Source organism: Mixophyes fleayi, chromosome 8, assembly GCF_038048845.1.
Source record: "Mixophyes fleayi isolate aMixFle1 chromosome 8, aMixFle1.hap1, whole genome shotgun sequence".
In the NCBI taxonomy this organism is placed as follows: domain Eukaryota; kingdom Metazoa; phylum Chordata; class Amphibia; order Anura; family Limnodynastidae; genus Mixophyes; species Mixophyes fleayi.
In genome coordinates this window covers 118,641,628-118,665,398 of record NC_134409.1, presented here as the reverse complement: position 1 = coordinate 118,665,398, position 23,771 = coordinate 118,641,628, and the positions used below count along the sequence as shown (strand labels likewise).

At 42.9% G+C, this 23,771-nt stretch overlaps 1 protein-coding gene across 7 annotated transcripts in view; it reads left to right on the top strand.

Annotated features, from left to right (window-relative positions):
• The first annotated feature begins 5,061 nt into the window (after positions 1-5,061).
• LOC142099649 (interferon-induced very large GTPase 1-like) overlaps positions 5,062-23,771 on the top strand; it is a 59,148-nt gene continuing 40,438 nt past the window's right edge. For 4 of the 7 annotated variants that reach the window (XM_075183322.1, XM_075183321.1, XM_075183318.1 and 1 more), the window contains exons 1-2: positions 5,062-5,142; positions 11,338-11,400. The gene's annotated coding sequence lies outside the window, so the exon portion shown is untranslated. The remainder of the gene's footprint in view (positions 5,143-11,337; positions 11,401-23,771) is intronic. The other 3 variants (XM_075183324.1, XM_075183323.1, XM_075183319.1) reach the window with 1 other exon arrangement.

The window sequence follows — 23,771 nt, the reverse complement described above, 5'->3', positions numbered from 1 at the left end:
CATCCCTCATCCCTCATGTCTCAGCCATCCCTCATCCCTCCTGTCTCAGCCATCCTTCATCCCTCCTGTCTCAGCCATCCCTCATCTCTCCTATCTCAGTCATCCCTCATCCTTCTCCCCTCATCCGTTTCTGTTGAAATGACAGGCTGCGCGCTTTACTTACCTGCTCAACAATGGCTCCTGCGGCCTTCGTGCAGCTCCTCTGGGCGGCTGAATGTTGGCAGCTCCTCCTTCATGGGTGGTTCAGTCATGATCCCACATAATCTCACATGACTGAACGGCAACAACTTAACAGCACAGGTGCAGATCAGCTCTCTGTGTTTAGAAAAAGTTTAGGCCAGGTCACCAGATGTTCACAGCCCTAATAACGGAGCGGGTGGTGCCAGTCTGACGCTATTTTTTTTGTCGTACCCCTCTACCGCCCTGCACGTACCTGTTTGCGCCTACCCAGCATTCTTCTCACCAATGACTTGCGTTGAATGAAAAACAGAGTGTGTTTGTAATGGAAGCATATTCTCCTCTGGGTACCACCCACAAACCAACGGTCAGACAGAGCGAGTAAATCAAGATTTAGAATTGTTTCTTCGTTGTTTTTCTTCACACAACCAATCCAATTGGAGTCTTCTGCTACCTTGGGCCGAATTTGCCCACAACAACCATAATCATTCTTCCTCTGGATATTCCCCATTCTTCACTGTATATGGGACCCATCCCATTCTTCCCTCGTTTTCTTTCCCACCCCCCACGGTCCCTGCCGCCCACGCTATGACTCAAGATATGGCTAAACTATGGGCTTCCACCAAACAGAATCTTCTCAAGTCTGGACGTCATTATAAAACTTCCGCTGACAATCATAGAAGAGTCGTACCAGTCCTCCAGGTTGGGGACAAAGTCTGGTTGTCCACTAGGAATTTGAGACTTCGGGTTCACTCCATGAAACTGGCACCCCGCTTCATTGGACCCTTCTCAGTCACTCAAATCATTAACCTAGTTACGGTTAGACTCCAACTTCCTCTGGCTCTGAAGATCCATAACACCTTCCATATTTCCCTCCTTAAACCTCTGATACTCAACAAGTTTTCCCAGGTCACCCCTGTTCCTCATGCCATTCCAACCACTATGGGGGACGAATATGAGGTTAGTCAAATCCTGGAGGAACGTAAATTTCGAGGACGGTTACAGTACCTGGTACATTGGAAAGGCTTTGGTCCAGAAGAGAGGTCTTGGGTTTTAAAAGAAGATTTGCATGCCCCAGGATTATTATCCGCCTTTCTTAAACGGCGCTCTTTACCAGATGGGTCTTCCGATTGTGAGGAGGGGGGTACTGTCAGACGCCGTCCCCGCGCCTCCACGCTAAGCAGGGACGGACATCTGACTCTCCCTGAGCGTCCCGTTGCTAGGCAACGGAGACGCATCTTCCGGCGGCGGTGTGCGCATGCGCGCCCGTCGCCATGACCACGGGACGCGCTGCTGAAGCTTCCTGTCGGCGGCCAGCTGTCTGACCGCCGAATCATTGTCCACCAATGAGCATGAAGGACCTCCTATATATATCCTGCTCTGACATCACTAGGATGCCAGAGCAACTAGTTATCTAGCCTCCAGCGTTCCAGCTATACATTCTACTTGTATACATCCTATTGATTCCTGTTACTGACCCGGCTTCCTGACCTCGCCTTTGGATTCTCCCTGTGTCCTGCATTGCTACTTCGGTTTGACCCCGGCCTGCTGACTATCCTCTGCCTCCTGAATTTGTACCTTATCTGCCCGCTTGGTTCTGACTCGGCCTGTACGTCTACGGATTTGCCCTTACCTCGCAAGTAGCTACCTGGGAGGGCCGCGACCTGCACGTCGCTCGCCGCAAAGTCCAAACTCCCTTGCGAGGGTCCCTGGTGAATACCGGTGGCGTGTTAGACTCCGCGCCTCCTTGACTAGCTGAGCCAATACTTGCAGGAACTAAAGTCACCTCTGTGACAGTATGCCAGAAACAAACTGTCATGATGTTGAACCTGGAGACTATGTTATAATCCGCAATTTCTTACGTTCAGGTTGTTTAACAGACCGTTGGGAAGGCCCATACCAAGTGCTGCTGACCAGTACTACATCACTGAAGGTTGCAGAGAGAGACACTTGGGTCCATTCCACCCACTGCAGGAGAGTCCGTAACCCGGAGAAAGTGCAAGATAAAACTGAGACCAACGACATAGATCTGTCACTTGTAAGTCTGTTCCGGGAGACCTAAAGCCTGCAGTCGAGACACCTGAACCAGAGACGTTGCCCCAGAACTACCTTTCCAGCGATGGAGTGGCGGTTTTTGTTTTTCTTTTGTTCCAGGATTTTCCTTGTTTTTACTTTTTCTAGGACATTCTATTTTTGTGAAGGAGGATGGAGGACGGAGGAGGGTTCTGGTAGTGATGCGGATGAGATGGAGGCTGAGGAAAAGTTATTAGAATACTCAGAGCAGCCCATTATCAAGCTTGGTCCAGGGATTATGAAAAGGTCTGCTATCTCAGGAACTCGGAGACAGTGTGAGGGGCTATTTTCTGATGAGTATTGTATCTGCAAGTTCTGTGACTCCCTAGTTGAAGAGAGATGCATCCAGCGATGCCAGTCTACCGGTAATCTGAATATGGGCGGGCATCCTTTGGAGGATTATCACTCCCTGGTGGGTAAGGTGCTAAATCAAACCGAGTGCTGGGTGTGCTCTCACGTGCCGCAGGGGCAGCATAATATAGGACTAGTGCCATTCCCTTTAAACATTTCTAAAGTACTTGAATTGAGGGGTGGGAGGCCCATAGAAGGGAGGTACAATAACACTAGGTCCCCTAGTCTGACGCTTCGACAATACTCCGTAGACAGATCTTTGCTGTGCCTAAATATCTCTCATGCAAAGCGTCTGGAGAATTGGGAGGCTGACCCATAAGATCAGACAATGGTTCGCCACGCTCATGTTTTAGGGAGACTTACAAAGTCACCCATGGCCAAGAATGTTGATGGAAGTTACAAATTAGGGCGTACAACCAAACATAAGAAAGTGTCCATTGGTAAAGTCTCTATAGATAATTGTGAGAATGTCATCCATGATGACACGTGTCTTGAGCAAATTAAGGGCTAGATTTACTAAGCTGCGGGTTTGAAAAAGTGGGGATGTTGCCTATAGCAACCAATCAGATTCTAGCTTTCATTTATTTAGTACCTTCTACAAAATGATAGCTAGAATCTGATTGGTTGCTATAGGCAACATCCCCACTTTTTCAAACCCGCAGCTTAGTAAATCTAGCCCTAAGACTCTAGACATGGGTAGTTTTATCAAAACTCTGTGCGATATAATTAATGGGCATACTGTTCCTTATGTTCTCCCTGATGATGTGTACTTTGTTTGTGGGAGGAAAGCTTATTCCTGGGTTACTCCGAGTTCCAAGGGCTTGTGTTTCTTAGCTAAACTGGTTCCTGAAATCATGACTGTTACTCATGAAGAAATGGTTGGTATTCACAAGACTACATCCCCACCATACATACACACACAGTATGAACACCGTGGCAAGAGAAATATGATTCCTGGTGAGGAACCCATAGCTACAAAATTGATTAGTGAAACCGCTGGTTTTCAAGTTATGGTTGCTCTAGATCTCACCAGGACTGCTCGGGGAACATTAAACTTTAAGTATATCCAAGACCTAGCCAAATTAATAGATAATATCACCGAGATGTATGATGACACTTTCAGGTATACTGGAAGGGAGCTACAAGCGTACAAGAAGGAGTTGGGGCAACATAGACTGGTACTAAATTATCTCACCTCTATTACTGGTGGGTACTGTGTAACACTGGCCACCCAGTTCGGTGTCAAATGTTGCATGTACATCACCAATAATACGGATGACCCAAAGGAGGTTATAGACCGGAAGATGGATGAAATTCTGCAACTGAAATGGGAATTTCGAAGGAACCATAATATCTCATCGTCCCATGGCTATTCAAGCAGCCAGGACAGGATGAGGACACAAATGGGGCTCCTGATTGTATTCTAGAAGTTCCTATCTAAGCGAATCCTCCTGTTCTGCAAACTGCAGCAGCTGCCTTGCCATAGATGGCGCTCTCTGGCTTATGTTCCCCTGGGGAAGGGCCCTTAGCAAACAGCTATATGAGGGGGTCAAGGAATGAAAACATGATGTGTTATCCAAAAGTGGGAACCCCTTGTGCATTATAGCCTAAAGCTCCATTTTTATTTAGCATGATTTTGCATCTGTTTATGAACTCTTTTAATGTAGGCATTTTTACTTTGCATTCACTTTTCCTGAGCCAAATAATGATTTCTAGACTATTTAATTTTAATTATTACTAGAGAGGTCTATTTTATCACTTATAGGTACCAAAGCTTGAAAAACATATCTGTGATTGCAAATATACTGATAAATAATGTTCTGTTACTAATGAACTATGTGAAATAAAACATGTTTAAGTATACATAGTTACTCCTGGACAGTTACATCTGTAGAATATATATCTGTAGTATATTCGCGAGTCGTGTTTTATGAACTCACGTTATAAGCAGCAGCTCCTCATCTAGTGTTCAGACATCTTGTCCCCAGACTTCAGGATTGAATGACTGTACACTGGATCCAGAGCGCCTGCGATAAGTAACGGCTGTACTTATTATAATTTTTGCTTGAATATCTACTGCTACTTTTTGAGAATAAATCTTTGTGCATTGGAAACACAAATCGAGATTCGACAATCGTTATTGATTAGCGACAATACGCACATAACATAATATATAGTTGTCCATATGAAAATGTATTTCTAAGCACTATAAGTCAAATATAATACAGCTACATCTGACCATTGTATTATTTACAGAGCTTGTTTTAGTGACTGATGTACAATACAGAAAATGTTGTAGTGAATACTATACAATATAGACTGCAATTACATTTCCTTTATACATATTCTAACCTAGTTTCGTTTCAGCTATGTACCCTGTGATTTCCTGGAAATGGGATGATTTCAATGCTTTATATTATATTACTCAGAGTGAAACTGAAACTAGTGAAGGAATTTCCTCTATAAATAAGAGTGAGTTGCTCTTGCCCACTAAGAATGTAACAGAGCTCTGCAGACATCATCAAGACATTCCGGGGTAAGGTATGTTATACTGGGAAATTACAAAAGAAAAACATTTATTTTTTATTTATGCTATTAACTTCATATATAACGAAAGATTTAAGACAATTGGTTGTGTTTAATGGTATCAAAGTATAAGGAATAAGAACATTCTATGGGGAGACGTATGTGGGGTTAGACGTGTGTGATTTCTGCACTAAGTGGGATTTTCTCACAAAGTGGACGAAAATGCACAGTTAGACAACACAGTTGGACAAACATTGGACTACATTTGACTTGATTTAACTCCCAGCAATAAGCAACATCTGCCACAGCCTATTTCTGCACTACTTGTCTATTTATATGGAATACTGCTAAGAGGTAATTCTTAAAATATCCTTGCTTTTTGCTTTTACCCCTTTTTTCACAATGTTTCACAAATTGCTTTTCTTAGTCTCATTTCATGGCATGATCTTTAGGACTGTGTCATCTTTCACCCCTCCACCAACACACAAATTTGTTCATATTGCACCTGCATTACTCCACTCACCTCTATTTAACACCCATGAACTGTTGTCCTATTTATTATCTCTAACAAGTACAGCCTCCACCTGTCGCCAGAAAATAAAAGGCCACACATCTTACAATCCCCTTGCCTATCTTTCGCTCACTCTGCTTCTATTAGCTGGTGATATATCACCTAATCCAGGTCCCCCACACTCCTCACACACACATACATCAGAACACTACCGTTCTATAGCAAACCTCAAACACATCACCTGTCTACCCTCTCTTCCCAAGTCCTTTAAATGTGCCCTTTGGAATGCACGATCTGTTTGTAACAAACTTACCTCCGTTCATGATCTCTTCCTCTCAAAAAACCTCAACCTTCTGGCAATAACAGAAACATGGCTCATGCAATCAGACACTGCCTCACCTGCAGCACTTTCACATGGTGGCCTCCATCTCACCCACACCTCCAGACCTGAAGGCAGACAAGGAGGTGGGGTTGGACTACTTCTCTCCCCACAGTGCACATACACAGTTCTACCAAATGTCCCATCACTCACGTTCACATCTTTTGAAGTACATGCTATTCGCATTTTTAATCCATTCTCCCTACGTGTTGCGGTGATCTATCGTCCCCCTGGAGCACACCAACAATTTATTGAGGATTTCTCTGCATGGCTCCCTCACTTCTTATCTTCAGACATCCCCACCATCATCATGGGTGACTTCAACATCCCCATTGATAACCCACCTTCCAAAGCTGCTTCCAAACTACTCTCTCTAACATCCTCACTTGACCTCTCCCAGTGGATTGAATCATCTACTCATAAGGATGGCCACTGCCTTGATCTTGTTTTCTCTAGACTATGCTCAGTTTCTAACTTTATTAATACACCCTTCCCCCTCTCGGATCATCACCTTATCAGCTACACTCTCACCCCCACTGCTCTAACCTCTCTACTGTCTAACTCAACCAAGCCTCCTCATACTTGTAGAAATCTGAATTCTATTAATCTTCAACAATTTTCCACCTCTCTCCAACACCTTCTCTCCCCTATCTCTACATTCTCATCCCCTGAGATGGCAGTACCTCATTTTCACCTAACCTTAGCAACGGCCCTTGATCAAGTGGCTCCAGCGACACTTCATACTACACGTCGACTTCGATGTCAACCGTGGCACACCAAAGCAACACGAAATCTTCAAAAACTGTCCCGTAAAGCAGAACGTCACTGGCGTAAATCTCGAAGCTCTAATGACTTCTTCACATATACTTCTGTCTACCACTCCTATCGAAATGCTCTGGACACTGCAAAACAAACATACTTTCAATCTCTTATCTATGCTCAGGCTTCTAACCCCAAACGCCTTTTCAATACATTTAATCATGTTCTCAATCCTCCCACCCCGAACCCTCCATCTACTATCAGTGCTCAGGATCTTGCTACCTACTTCAAGGACAAGATTGATAAGATCAGACTAGAAATGGTATCCTCTTCCTCAACAAGCCATCAGCTCATTTCCTTCCCACTACCCTCTGACACCCTCTCTTCATTTGACCCCACAAATGAAGAGGAAATTTCTACGCTCTTCTTATCTTCCTACTCTACCTCCTGTCCTCTTGATCCTATTCCCTCGCAAATTGGTAGATCCCTGTCTTCTGTGCTCATTTCACCTCTAACTCAAATCTGTAATCTCTCACTCTCTACTGGCATCTTTCCATCACTATACAAGCATGCAGTGATTACTCCTATTCTAAAAAAACAAAACTCCGACCCAAACTCTCTCTCAAATTACCGTCCCATCTCTCAGCTCCCTTGCCCCTCCAAGCTTCTAGAGAGACTTGCCTACACTCGCCTCACACGCTTTCTTTCCGCAAACAACCTGTTGGATCCTCTTCAGTCAGGCTTTCGTTCTCAACACTCCACAGAGACTGCGCTGACCAAGGTTGTTAATGATCTGATCACTGCTAAGACTGAACGCCATTACTCTCTCCTAATTCTCCTTGATCTCTCGGCTGCATTTGACACAGTTGACCACTCTCTTCTCATACAAACGCTGCAATCCCTAGGTCTTCAAGACACAGTTCTATCCTGGTTCTCATCTTACCTCTCTAATCGCTCTTTCACTGTTAATTTCTCTGGAGCCACATCTGCTCCGCTTCCCCTATCAGTTGGAGTACCACAAGGCTCAGTGCTAGGTCCTCTGCTGTTCTCTATCTATACCGCTTCTCTTGGAAATCTAATAAGTTCCTTTGGCTTTCAGTATCATCTCTATGCGGATGATACCCAAATCTATCTATCCTCTCCTGATATCTCGACATCTGTGTTGTCCCGTGTAACTGACTGTCTTTCTGCCATTTCATCTTGGATGTCCTCTCGTCAACTCAAACTTAATCTTTCTAAAACAGAGTTAATAATATTCCCACCCGCCAACAAGAGCATACCTGACATTTCTATCTCTGTTGATAACATGACCATAAATCCCACCCCACAAGCTCGCTGCCTAGGTGTAATCCTTGATTCACGCCTATCCTTTGTTCCCCACATTGACTCTATATCTAAATCATGTTACATACATCTAAAGAACATTTCCAGAATCCGCACATATCTCACACAAGACACTGCTAAAACCTTAATTCATGCACTAATCATCTCCCGCATTGACTATTGCAATTCCCTCCTTACTGGTCTTCCCAAAAACAGACTCAAACCCCTAAAATCTATTTTGCATGCTTCGGCAAGACTGATTTTCCTTGCAAATAGCTATTCCTCTGTTGAATCACTCTGTATGTCTCTACACTGGCTGCCTGTCTTCTACCGAATCCAATATAAAATACTTTTACTAACCTACAAGGCCATCAACAAAGCTGCACCAACATACATCTCCTCTCTTGTCTCAAAATATCTCCCAACTCGGCAACTCCGTTCTGCAAAAGATCTGCGTCTCTCATCCACCCTCATTACATCCTCCCATTCCCGGTTACAGGACTTTTTTCGGGCTGCACCCACTCTATGGAACTCTCTCCCTCGCACAATAAGACTCTCCTCTGTTCTACAAACTTTCAAGCGTTCTCTGAAAACCTACCTATTCAGACAAGCGTATAATATTCCTCAACCACCATCTTAACCTCACTACCTTTAGCCTGTTACACAATTTCACACAAGACAACTACCCCCGGACCAACATTATTGTGTGACAGGATCATTTAGCTTATGAATCACCCTACCTTTGCAGTCTGGCTGGGCCAAGATGCAAAATGTATACTTAACCTCATGTGTCAATCTCCCATTGTCCCATAGATTGTAAGCTTGCGAGCAGGGCCTTCTCACCTCTTTGTCTGTTTTACCCAGTTTGTTTATTAGTTTATTACGTTTGTCCCCAATTGTAAAGCGCTACGGAATATGTTGGCGCTATATAAATAACTGATGATGATGATGATGATGAACATTGAATTTCAATATTCTAACAACTTGTAACATTTTGTTTATATTTTTATATATTAGCAGAAATAATTAATCCAAAATCTCAAGAATTTGGTCCAAATGGATTACATAAAATTAGATGGTGGTAATGATGAATCTGAATGTTCTCCTAAGTGTTCAGTTCTTTAAATGCTTTTGATTTATTCTGTTCTACGTTTATTTCAATTTACTATAACTATAGATACATTGTATATTGTTACATGCAGTTCCTTCCTGTTGGCTAAATTTAAAAAACTTGTTTGTTTATCCTATTATTGTTTCTGATTGTATTTTTTTAGACCAATGTATAGTACGTAATCTGTAATATTTGACCTTTTTATGCATTATTGAAAATTTAAAATAAAATAAGCATGATGAAAAAAAACTGATATTTTTAAACAAATTATGATCACTATTAAATTAATATCCTATATTGAATCACTCACCTTACATAATTCTTGCCATGTGCTCATACATAATATCTTTAAGAATATATATATATACTACTTAAAAGCCCGTTAAAATGACGGAAAAAAATAAAAGATCATGTTGGACCAAACGAATGGATAGAAAATCGAGTCAATTTTGAATAACAAAGCTAATTTTAAATGGTAACTGAAACACAAAAAATGTAAATAAACCAGGCCAAAGAAGCCGAAGAAATGATGAACATCTAGTCAGTAGGAATAGTCATTTGCAAACATTTTACCAAATCTGTGGAAGTGTGTGTGGGGGTGATTTGCAGTGGTGTGAATGTGTGGAGGTGTGTTTGTGTGTGTGTGTGTGTGTGTGTGTGTGTGTGTGTGTGTGTGTGTGGTGTTGATGTGCGGAGGTGTGTGTGTGTGTGGTGTAGATGTGCGGAGGTGTGTGTACATGAAATATGGAAAGCTGAGCAATAGGTAAACAGGGTACGTAACAGTATATAATACATTCATCCTACCTTCAAAAGGGCTGAACATTACCCTTAATTTTGAGACTGAAAATATAAGCTAAAGACACCCACATCACTCATCCGAAAATGCCCACACATGCCACCTAGACCTCCCACATGTTCCAAAATAGCCTCAAATGTACTCAGACTTTGATATGTACTATGAAACTGCGCTCATATCTTCACACATGCACCTTATCTGCCCCTCAGACATCCCCACATGCCCCTTACATGCTCATCAGAACTCCCAACCTAAACATTCTTTTCCTTACTCACAAATGTATTTTTGCATGTAATTTATTATACATCCCCTGCCCAATCCTTGTCACTCTTTAGCACCCTGTCCCTCTTCATCACATATCCTCCTTCCTGTCCCCCTTCATCACATATTCCCCCCTCCCTGTCCCTCTTTATCACATATCCTCCTCCCTGTCCGTTTTCATCACATATCCCCCTCCCTGTCTCCCATCGTCACACATGCCCTCCCCCTGTCCCTCTTCATCACATATTCCCTCTCTTTCTCTCTCTTTGTCCCTCTTCATAACAGTTTCACCCCCCCGTCTCTCTTTGTCACATATCCCCCTCCCTGTCCCTCTTCATCACATATTCCCCCTCCCTGCCCCTCTTCAACACATATTCCCTCCCCCTGTCCCTCTTCATCACATATTCCCTCTCTTTCTCTCTCTTTCTCTCTCTCTCTCTCTCTCTCTCTCTATATATATATATATATATATATATATATATATATATATATATATACACAAAACCACAGATACCCAATACGGGGGCGCGTAACCCACTTCTGTGTACAAAGTCACTATCTACTGATAGACATTAAAAAAGTAAACACAAAGTCCAAATTGCAGGAGGCAGCCAGTTCCAAAAACAGATGGTGAATCTGGACTATCTAAAAAAGAAGGGTAGAAGAAACAGGGCGCCACATAGTGTATTACCACAATATAATAAATGCTTGAAAAGGATAGAGTATGACAAAGATGGAAGCACACTAGAGATATAATATGTATTTAAAATGTTGTGATTTTCAAATAGTGATCAGAAAAGACACTTGTGCCAACACACTGTTATCCCAGGTGTGATCACCACTTGTAAATATTAGGCGTACCGGATAAAAAACTTGTCAGGCATATCCATAAAACTATGGGACCGGCCCAGGGGACAGATGCCCCCTTGTCCCTACAAAGGGACGACTAAGGACTGTTCTGTGTCTGAATTTATATAAATTACAGAAAATGCCCTATGTATGTTTAAATGCATTTCAGTATTTGTTATATTGTTCTATGAATATTTTCTCTCTATTACTCTCCCTTGAAGGTTCATGATACCAACGGAGTGCATCAGAATACTGTGATACAGAAGATTCTTTGTCGCCTTTAGGTATGCAAATAGTTTTTATTTTCATATGGTGTTATTGTTGCTGGAACTGATGTCACATCTGTGAGCTACAAATGTATATATAATTAACTTAAAATGAATAATGTGACTATGAGAAATGATTGCATACCCAAACAATACATGTGCGTTTCAGTCTCAATACAGCCTTCTATTGAAGGCTGTATTGAGTGGCTTTTCTGAGCAGGGTGCCTGGTGGTCCCATTCCGCATGACCTGACCAATCAGTCAGCATTCACATCCACAATTGGATTGCAACAATGCGTCTGCATGCTCTTGGGGTCAGAATTGTAGGTGTATTTTTTTGAATCTGAAAAAAATTCTTACGTTTTTTCTGAAAGCTATGAAAGAGTCCAGAGGATGTTGTCATCTTTCACACAGGAAAAAAATAAGCTTTCTACATGCAAAATCTGTGAATAGGTTAAATAGATTGGCTGCATGCGAGAAACCCTCTATGTTGGGAGGGGAGACTGGAAAATAATGCATGTCCACTGGGGCTCTTCCTGACCTCCCCTCCCCTCCCTGGGGCAGGGTAAATAAACAAGATTGGGAACCCTGGACTGGCAACTATGCCACTCAGAATTGGTCTTAGTATAATGGACTGTGGTCTCTTAGCACTGAAAGAGAAGTCACAGAGACAAAACTTGAAGTTAGTCAATTTAGATGGGGAACATTGCCTAGGCCAATAAATAGCATTTCTACAGTAAATCCAGGCTTTTTTTGCTGCCATATGTATTTGTAACTTGTGTGCCAGAGTGTGTAGTCCTCTGAGCCCTTATACTTGAATTACTGATAAACATTGAATCATCATCATCATCATTTATTTATATAGTGCCACTAATTCCGCAGCGCCACTAATTCCGCAGCGCTGTACAGAGAAATCATTCACACCAGTCCCTGCCCCATTGGAGCTTACAGTCTAAATTCCCTATTATAGACACACACTCAGACACTGACAGACAGAGAGACTAGGGTCAATTTTGATAGCAGCCAATTAACCTACCAGTATGTTTTTGGAGTGTGGGAGGAAACCGGAGCACCCGGAGGAAACCCACGCAAACACAGGGAGAACATACAAACTGCACACAGGTAAGGCCATGGTCGGGAATCGAACTCATGACCCCAGTGCTGTGAGGCAGAAGTGCTAACCACTAGGCCACTGTGCTGCCCATGAATGTTTGCAATAGACAGGTTACAATGAGAGATGCTTATAAAATGCTTAACACTTGATGTTCTCACATAAGTCACCATTTTTACAATCCTTCTTAAAATCCTAATAATAAATAAAAGACACGAAAACAGAGCTTGGCAAATAATTGGAGTTTATTAAAATACAAACGTATGGTGGAGAAGAAAATGATAAGCAGTTCAGTTAGGACCAATGATCCTTACATCACAGTGAGGGTCATTTGCCCTCTCGATATCAATACATGGGGAACCATTTCACCTGGGCACATCCCTTATCTTTTAAACTTAGGTATCCATTATCCCAAGCATCTGAAGATCTATGAGCTTCTGAGCTGTCAGAATGCAACCAATTAACCCACCCCCAAGGGCGATGCCTGTACCGAAACCAAAGCCTGACTCTTTGAAGGGAGGCGGGTTCTACCATTACATACAATTAAGCTAATGTGCACCCACCAAGCATTGGCCACCAACTGCTCAATGTATTTCGGCAGATGCTACCATCATGCCAGCTTGTGTTGGCACCCAAAGCTCCTGCCAAAAAATGTCATCGGGAGTAACATAGCACCAGGCAGCAAAGCCGAAGGGTGATGGAACCCAAATCCGAAGCCGTCCCAATAGGGGCACTATTAAACACACCTTGGGCTAGTGTTGGCATACAAATCACCTGCAAAGAAGCTCCAAAATCAGGGAGGAAGAGCGGGCAACTTGTCCTGCAGACTAAGAGTCCTGCACCACCTGTCAGAGAAATTTATAATGTGGCCTAACTAACCTCTCAGTGACACAACATGGGCATACCCAAGGCTCACTTTGCTGCCCACTTTACCCCTTAAGAGAGGGGACAAATACAGTTGCAAACAGACATCTCAGCTTTTAATTTCCCTCAGACATAATAGTCAGGACCCACCAAATTGATGCTCTCACTCTCCATTCTAAGTGCTGCACTTGCTTAAGGACATTAGCTAAAAATATACAAGTCTGTTTCTTAATTAACTCCTGCACAGTACTGGATTATAGGCTGGATTTGATGCAATCAGGAGTTGACTGCACAGTTTCTTCCACCCCTAATATCCACTTTTGAAGCTTTTTAAACCTACTGTACTCTTTTCTTAATAGTGATAAAAACAAAGAGTCAATATTATAACACGGCAACTATAATGTACTCTGCAAATGTAATAACATTTCCAAATGAGCCCACAAAAATGCCTATTGCACAAAGTAAAAGTATATCCCACATATTGAATATTCTCACTATCGCAAAGTGGCTACTTTGCGATAGTGACCAGAGGGGAGAGCAGGTAAGATGCGGTGAGGTATCCAGGATCCCTCTACTGCAATGCTCTCCCCATAGACTTCAATGGCTAACGCCATCTTTAGATGACATTAGCCATCGGGCACAAGTTGAACTTGTTATATCATGCAAAATAGCAGTCCTATGGGGACTGCTTTTGCATTCGAAGAGACTGGGGCCGCAGCAGATATCTCAGATATCTGCTGTAATCCCCTAGTTATAAATTGATTTGATCGTTCAAAATTCGGCTATCCCCCGAAATATTTTAAAGAAAAAGAAGATTAATAAATAGACCTCATAAACTGATGTGTGCCTACACAATCATGAAATTTTAACACAGATAACACATGATAACTAGGGATGTGCACCGGCGACTTTTGGTGTCTCGTGTTTTGTGTTTTGGATTCGGATTGTTTTGAGGTTTTGGGTTCGGATTTGTTTCACAAAACACCTGCCGAAAGGCTTTGGTTCGGATTTAACGTTTTGGATTCGGATTTTTTTTGAAAAAAGCATAAAAAGTTCAAAAATCAAGTTTTTGGGCTTATTTTCACTCCTACGCTATTATTAACCTCAATAACATTCAATAACAATCATTTCCACTAATTTACAGTGTATTCTGAACACCTCACAATATTGTTATTAGTCCAAAACGTTGCAACGAGGTATCTTTCTGGACTGCGTAGTGGAGTGGTCCCCACAATATAATAAGAAAACCATCAACTGGTCTTAATTACACCAAAAATTGTATCTGGACTGCGTAGAGCAGTGATCCCTACAAAATAATAAGAAAACCATCAACTGGTCTTAATTACACCAAAAATTGTATCTGGACTGCGTAATGGAGTGGTCCCTACAATATAATAAGAAAACCATCAACTGCTCTTAATTACACCAAAAATTGTACCTGGACTGCGTAGAGGAGTGGTCACCACAATATAATTTAAAAACCCTCAAATGGTCTGAATCCCACCAAAAATTGTACCTGGACTGCGTAGAGGAGTGGTCCCCACAATATAATAAGAAAACCGGCATCAACTGGTCTTAATTACACTAAAAATTGTATCTGGACTGCGTAGAGGAGTGGTCCCTACAATATAATAAGAAAACCATCAACTGGTCTTAATTACACCAAAAATTGTATCTGGACTGCATAGAGGAGTGGTCCCTACAATATAATTAAAAAACCCTCCACGGGTCTGAATTCCCAAAAAAAAGTTTCTTGACTGCGTAGTGGGGTGGCCCCGCTACACAATTTTTTACCGGGGCCACAATATAATTAAAATACCCTCCACGGGTCTGAATTCTACCAAAAAAGTTTATGGACTGCATAGTGTAGTGTTCCCCACAATATTATTTAAAAATTTTGCAGCAACAGTCAACGTTGTTTAATATCTGATACACCTCTATCTGGACTGCATAGTGGAGTGGCCCCGGTACTAAATTTGGTACCGGGTCCACAATACCTCCTCCAACTTCCAAGTGTAGTGTTTATAACATATAAACACTACAGTAGTTCTAGCACGTCAATACCTCTTGTTTTAAATTATGACAGGGCTTTTTACTTTTGGTTTAATTTTTTGAATTTGTTGACATTTTGTTTTACTTTTTGAACATGCCAAACGACTGTTGAATGGTCACATAATGCCAAAAAAATAGTTGCAAGATGGAATTGTCCTTGGGTACTCCCACCCACCCTTATGTTGCTGAAATAGGACATGCACACTTTAACAAACCAATCATTTCAGCGACAGGGCCTACCAATTAACTGTGGCTGAAATGATTGGTTTGTTTGGGCCCCCACACCAAAAAAACAATTCATCTCTCCCTGTACAAACTAAACAGGCACTACTGAGGAAAGATGTCGTCCTCCTCCTCAACCTCTGATTCCTCTCCCCCTACAGTGTGTACTTCCTCCTCCTCACACATTATCAATTCGTCCCCACTGGACTCCACAACCACAGGTCCCTCTGTACTATCTGGAGGGCAGTGCTGTACTTCATTGTGGATTTTTTTTCCTGCCAGTAACAATATGGACTGTCTGACATGTCTATTTGGATGGTGTCAGCAAAATAATCCTCCACCATTTTTTCAATTGTGACAGCATCCAATGCAGCGACAGTAGACATGTCTGCAATGGTTGGCAGGTCCTTCAGTCCGGACCAGATGTTATCAGCATCCCCGCCAGCGGGTCTTTTAGGAAAACTGAGCTTTTTCCTCACAGCCATAGATGTGGAAGAAAATGAGGGTGGAGCTGTTGGCATGTCACGGTCCTCTTCAGAGGACAATCTTCTGACCAGCAGGTCTTTGCACCGCTGTAGACTTGTGTCCGCCGGAAACAGAGACACAACATACGCTTTAAACCGAGGATCGAGCACGGTGGCCAGAATGTATTCCTCTGACTTTAAAAGAGTGACCACCCTCGGATCCTGGCAAAGCGTACGAAGGGCTACATCCACAAGAGCTACATGCTTGGTGGAATCGCAATGGTTTACCAGCTCCTCCCTCACTTTCTCCAGCTGCTTCTGCAACAGCCTGATCAGGGGAATGACCTGACTCAAGCTGGCAGTGTCGGAACTGACTTCTCGTGTGGCAAGTTCAAACGGCTGGAGAACCTTGCACAACACGGAAATCAGTCTCCACTGCGCTTGACTCAGGCGCATCCCCACTCCTTTGCCTATGTCGTAGGTGGCTGTGTAGGCCTGAATGGCCTTTTGCTGCTCCTCCATCCTCTGCAGCAAACTCCAAGGTGGAGTTCCAGCGCGTCTCTTGTTTGAGGTGATGACAGGGCAGGTTCATGGTTTTTTGATGTGCCTCTAGTCTGCGGTAGGCACTGGCTGAATGCCGAAAGTATCCAGCAATTTTGCGTGCCACCGCAAGCATCTCCTGCACACCCCTGTCACTCTTGAGGTAATGCTGCACCACCAAATTAATGGTGTGGGCAAAACATGGGACGTGCTGGAAATTGCCCATATTTTATGCCCGCACAATGTTACTGGCATAGTCTGACACCACAAATCCCCATGAGAGTCTAAGTGGGGTAAGCCACTGGGAGATAATTTCCCTCAGTTTCTCTAATATGTTGTCAGCTTTGTGCCTCTTATTAAAGCCTGTAATACACAATGTTGCCTGCCTTTGCACGAGCAGCCGTTTTGTAGATGCTGCTACTGATGCAGCTGTTGCTGTTGCTGCGGAAGGGGATGCATCTACCCAGTGGGCTGTCACAGTCATATAGTCCTTCGTTTGCCCAGAACCACTTGTCCACATGTCCGTGGTTAAGTGGACAGTGGGTACAACCGCATTTTTTAGAGCACTGAGGACACTTGATCGTACTTCTCTGTACATTTTTGGTATCGCCTGCCTAGTGAAGTGGAATCTCGACGGGATTTGGTACCGGGGACACAATACCTCCATCAACCCTCTAAATCCCACTCCACTGATGGCGGACACCGGGCGCACGTCTAACACCAACATAGCAGTTACAGCCGCAGTTATACGCTTTGCAATAGGGTGACTGCTATCGTATTTTGTGGTCATGGCAAATGACTGTTGGACGGTCAATTGTTTTGTGAAAGACTTAGCGGTCTTACGACTTCCCCTCTGGGAAGATGACCGACTAACAGCAGCAACAGCAGCAGTGGCAGTAGTAGGCGTACCGCTGCAGGATTCCTCGGATGAATCCCGTATTGGAGAGGACTCAGTCTGGCTGCTGACTTGGGCTGCAGGACTGAATCTGATGGAGATCGTGGAGGAAGTTGACGAGGAGGGTGTTGCTGGTGTGTATCCAACTGGACCACGGGATTTAGGTGTCCCTGTACCGATGACGGTCCTAGCCCTAGTTCCTGAACTAACCACTGAACTATGAAGGTTATTCAGGTGACGTATAAGGGAGGATGTCCCTAGGTGGGCAAGATCCTTACCCCTGCTTATTTGAGCTTTACATAAGCTACATATGGCAATACAATTGTTGTCCGGATTGGGATAGAAATAACTCCAGACCGAAGAGGTGCATTTTTTGGTCTTCTGACCCGGCATGACAATGGGCTTTTTCATCCCATGGACATCAGCTGTTTCCCCCACTGCTGCCTCATTTACAATAACCACATCAGCATCATCATCATCAAGTTCCTCCACACCACCAGCTACATCAATAGCCTCCTCCTGAGCCACCTCTTCCCGTACAGTGATGGGAAGGTTAGGCTTGACAACCACCAACACCCTTGGACTCGCCTTGGAGATTTGTGATAATGTCTCTTTAGAAGGCAGAGTTGTTTGCTGTGTTGTTGCTGACAGCATAACTCTCTTAAATTTTTTGTAGGGGGGGGGAGGAGGAGGGCTTAGTTCCTTGGGTGAAGCTGAACCACTAGTCATGAACACGGGCCAGGGGCTAATCCGTTCCTTGCCACTGCGTGCCTTAAATGGCATATTGGCAACTTTACGTTTCTCCGCAGATGATTTTAAGTTTCTCTTTTTGCTACTTTTACTTAACTTGGGCTTTTTGGATTTTACATGCCCTGTACTAGGAGATTGGGCATCGGGCTTGGAAGACGACGTTGATGGCATTTCATCGTCTATGTCATGACTAGTGGCAGCAGCTTCAGCATTAGGAGGAAGTGGGTCTTGATCTTTCCCTACTTCATCCTCCAAATTTTTGGTCTCCATTATATGTAGCATAAGATACTGCAGAATGTGCGAACTTGGTAATATTGCAGTACCAATGGACTTATACTGCTGGATTGGTTTTGCAAATTTTGTTATAATTCCTTTTTTTTTTTTTTTTTTTTTAAAGTTTTTTTTTTTTTTTAAATAACTTGGGAATAATGGGGAAATAACTATGCCCTTAGAAGCACAGAGCACAGAACACAGCACCACTGGACTGAACAGGACACAGCACAGGACCCAGCAGCACCACTGAACTCAGAAGGACAGAGCACAGGACACAGCACCACTGGACTGATACTGCAGAATGTGTAAACTTTGTAATATTGCAGTACCACTGGACTTTTACTGCTGAATGTGTGAACTTGGTAATATTGCAGTACCAATGGACTTATACTGCAGGATTGGTTTTGCAAATTTTGTTGTAATTAATTCTTTTAAAAAAAAAATTTTTGTATTTTTTTTTATAACTTTTTTTATTTTTTTTGAAAATGGGGAATAATGGGGAAATAACTATGCCCTTAGAAGGACAGAGCACAGGACACAGCACCACTGGACTGAACAGGACACAGCACAGGACCCAGCAGCACCACTGAACTCAAAATTGACAGAGCACAGCACACAGCACCACTGGACTGATACTGCAGAACACAGCACAGCACAGCACAGCACAGCACAGAACTAAACAGCACAGCACGAGATCTACCAGGACAGAGGACCACCTAACACACCCTCCCTCTACCCTGATCAATGCCCGAGTGAAGATGGCGGCGACTAGCGGGGAATTTATAGGATCCGAGTATCGCGGGATTATGACTCCGAGCCTCGGTTTCAGGTTTTCATTTGGTGCCAATACCCGGATCTGTCTCGGATCCGGCTCGGATCGGAAATGATCGGGTGGGCTCGGATTCACGAAATCCGAGTGCGCTCATCTCTAATGATAACAGACACATACTTGCCTACTCTCCCAATTTTTAGGGAGCCCTCTCGGAAGAGCAGACACCCTCCTGGATCCTGAGCAGAGATGGGGCTTATGATGCAATTTGCGTTATTAAGCCCCGCTCATGTTGTATAAATACAGAAAATAGCGATATATAATGTCAGAGAGCGGGTGAATGGTGACAGTTGCGTCACCGCACACCCTGCCGATTAGTCACTTGATCTCGAAAAGTTGGCAACAGAACATCAAACAGGTACAAGCATTTAGGACCAGTGAAGAAAATCCCAGATTCCACGGGATGCACCCAAAATGCACATTAGTAGAAGAGTACAAGGGTGCCTGACTGAGATATTTTAAATTACTTCTGGTCAGACTAGTCTTTTATAGTGGTAATCATAGCAAAGATATTACATGTCAGTAATACTCCATATAAGCATAGAATATGTGATTTAACAGTAGATGACACTAATACTACATCTAGCTACATAAAAATATTTTATTTTAAAACTTCCTGCTAAGGTCAAAGTCTGTATAGAAAAATACTTTCTTCCAATCAAATAGTAGGTCTTATGTCCTGTTTTGGTGTGCAAGGATTTTTGTACTCTTTTTTCCTCTGGAACCATCTAACACTTTTTATAACGTACAATTTTTAATAAGATAAAGTTATATATTATAAGATTATAATGTGTATATGTCTTTTTTATATATGTAATGTAACAGGTGCGGAAAAGCCTTGCTTTATATATGTATATGTAAAAATTAAATAAGCACAGGCAGAATGGTGGCTTAGTGGTTAGCATTTCTGCCTCACAGCACTGGGGTCATGAGTTCGATTCCCGACCATGGCCTTGGCCTTAACTGTGCGGAGTGTGCATGTTCTCCCCGTGTTTGCACAGGTTTTCTCCAGGTGCTCTGGTTATCTCCCACAGTGCAAAAACATACTAGTAAGTTTATTGGCTACTATCAAAATGACCCTAGTCTCTGTCTGTGTGTATGTTAGGGAATTTAGACTGTAAGCTCCAATGGGGTAGGGACTGATGTGAGTTCTCTGTACAGCGCTATATAAATAAACGATGATGATGATATAAGAACACCGCTACTTACAAAGCATTTTTTCCCTCTCTTACTTATGAAACAGTTGTTTAGTTTCACTTGTTCTTCATCATGATAGCCAGTGAAGGCTGCTTAGTTAGTGTGTATAGCTCTAAGTGTATAGATACAAGTGTGAAACAAAAAAATTTAAACAGCATAATTCGGAGTTATACCGGAGTTACACTGGATGAAACAGGAGAAGAACATTCTGCCTATTAACACAGCTTCACAAGGACAACAGTCAGTATTCACCTGAAATTCCATATTCTACCTCTGATGTTTTCTCTGGCTACAAGCTACATGCAACATGAGGACTGTTTTGGACTCTGATCTCATTTTCCTCTCATCTCATGAAAGTTTGTTCTATTTGTCAGTTTGTTTTCAATGCAAAATCCACTCTGTTTAATCAGACTGCTGTACTACTTGCTCAACCACTCCCTACCCATGCTACAGTTATTTCAGTAACCTATCTCACCACTGTACTTCAATTCTATTTAAGTTTTGTCTCCCTTTACAAGTAGGAAGAAATTATACTGTCTTTCAACCAATCTCCTCTCTCATGAGTCTGCGAAATCTCAGCTACTCAATTACCGTCTCTTTATTACTCTCCATTCAACACTTCCACCCACTCCCCCACATGGCTCCCCACATCATTACTTTATACTATCCAGACATCCAGGAATACACTACATTTGCTGCAGCCTAGCTCTACACTATTTATCTGATTACACTGGACATTGCAATTAGGCAATTCCTTTAATTCCTCATTTTTGCTATTTGACTACTAGTCCCAATGCTTGCCAAAATATTTTTCTTTCTCTCTTTTCATGGCATTATCTTTAGGACTATATCATCCTTCACCCATCCTGCAACACACACCTCTGTCCACATTGCCCCTTCATTACTTCACTCACCTCTAGTTAACACTCATGAACTCTTTTGCTATTTAAATTCAATAACTTTAACAGCCTCACCCTGCGCCAGAAACTAAAAGGACACACATCTTACAATCATCTTTCCTACCTTTCTTCCTCCCTGCTTCTATTAGCTGGTGATATATCACCTAATCCAGGTCCCCTTCACTTCTCCCACACACATATATCTGAACACTACAGAAATCTGGCAAACCTCAAACACATCACCTGTCTCCCCTCTCTTCCAAAGTCCTTTGGATGTGCCCTTTGGAATGCACGCTCTGTTTGTAACAAACTTACCTCCGTACATGATCTCTTCCTCTCATACAACCTCAACCTTCTAGCAATAACAGAAACATGGCTCACGCATTCAGACACTGCCTCACCTACAGCCCTTTCACATGGTGATCTCCATTTCACCCACACCCCCAGACCAGGAGGCAGACAAGGAGGGGAGGTTGGACTACTTCTCTCCCCACAGTGCACATTCACAGTTCTACCAAGTATCCCTTCACTCACATTCACATCTTTTGAAGTACATGCTGTTAGGATTTTTAACCCATTCTCTATGCGTGTTGCTGTCACCTATCGCCCCCCTGGTCCACACCAACAATTTCTTGAACACTTTTCTGCATGGCTTCCTCACTTCTTATCTACTGATATCCCCACCATCATCATCGGTGATTTCAACATCCCTATTTCTAATCCACGTTCCAATGCTGCTTCCAAACTACTCTCTCTAACCTCCTCACTTGACCTCTCCCAGTGGATTGAATCTGCTACTCATCAGGATGGCCACTGTCTTGATCTTGTTTTCTCTAGACTATGCTCAGTTTCTAATTTCCTTAACACTCCTTTCCCCCTCTCGGATCATCACCTTATTAGCTACGCGCTCACCCCCAGTTCTTTACCCTCCCTGGTGTCAAACTCTTCCAAGCCTCCTCGTACCCGCAGGAATATCAACGCTATTGATTTTCAACAGTTTTCCACCTCTCTCCAACACCTTCTCTCCCCAATTTCTACATTCTCCTCCCCTGATCGGGCAGTACCCCATTTTCATGAAACCCTAGCAACTGCTCTGGATCAAGTGGCTCCAGCGACACTACATACTTCGCGTAGAATTCGTTGCCAACCAAGGCACACTACAGTAACACGAACTCTACAAAAACTTTCTCGTAAAGCAGAACGTCACTGGCGTAAATCTTGTGCCTCTAATGATTTCATCACATATACTGATATCTACCACTCCTACATAAATGCTCTGGACACTGCTAAACAAATATACTACCGATCTCTCATCTATGCTCAGGCTTCTAACCCCAAACGCCTTTTTAACTCATTTAACTCTCTTCTGAATCCTCCCGCCCCAAATCCTCCAACTAACATCAGTGCACAGGATCTTGCTTCCTATTTCAAGGACAAAATAGATAAGATCAGGCTTGAAATGGTATCTCCCTTGATAAGCAATCTGCTCAATTCCTTTGTAGCACCCTCTGACACTCTCTCTTCATTTGATCCCACAAATGAAGAGGAAGTTTCTACTCTCTTCTCATCTTTCTACTCTACCTCCTGTCCTCTTGATCCAATTCCCTCACAAATGGGTATGTCCCTGTCTCCTGTGCTCATTCCCCCTCTAACTAAAATCTGTAATCTATCTCTTTCTACTGGTATTTTTCCATCTATATTCAAGCATGCAGTGATTACTCCCATTTTAAAAAAACAGAATTCTGACCCTAACTCTCTCATAAATTACCGCCCCATCTCCCATGCCCCTCCAAGCTTCTCGAGAGAATTGCCTACATACACCTCACACACTTTCTTAGAGCAAACAACCTATTGGATCCTCTTCAGTCAGGCTTTCGCTCTCAACACTCCACAGAGACGGCGCTGACCAAAGTTGTCAATGATTTGATCACAGCAAAAAATAATAACCAATACTCTCTTCTAATTCTCCTGGATCTCTCTGTTGCATTTGACACTGTTGACCACTCTCTCCTCATACAAACGCTGCAATCCCTAGGTCTTGAAGGCACTGTCCTATCCTGGTTCTCATCCTACCTATCTAATCGCTCTTTCAGTGTTAATTTCTCTGGATCCACCTCTGCTCCGCTTCCTTTATCAGTTGGAGTTCCACAAGGCTCAGTCCTAGGTCCTCTGCTATTCTCTATCTACACCACTTCTCTTGGAAAACTAATAAGCTCCTTTGGATTTCAGTATCATCTCTATGCGGATGATACACAAATTTATCTATCCTCTCCTGATCTTTCACCATCTGTGTT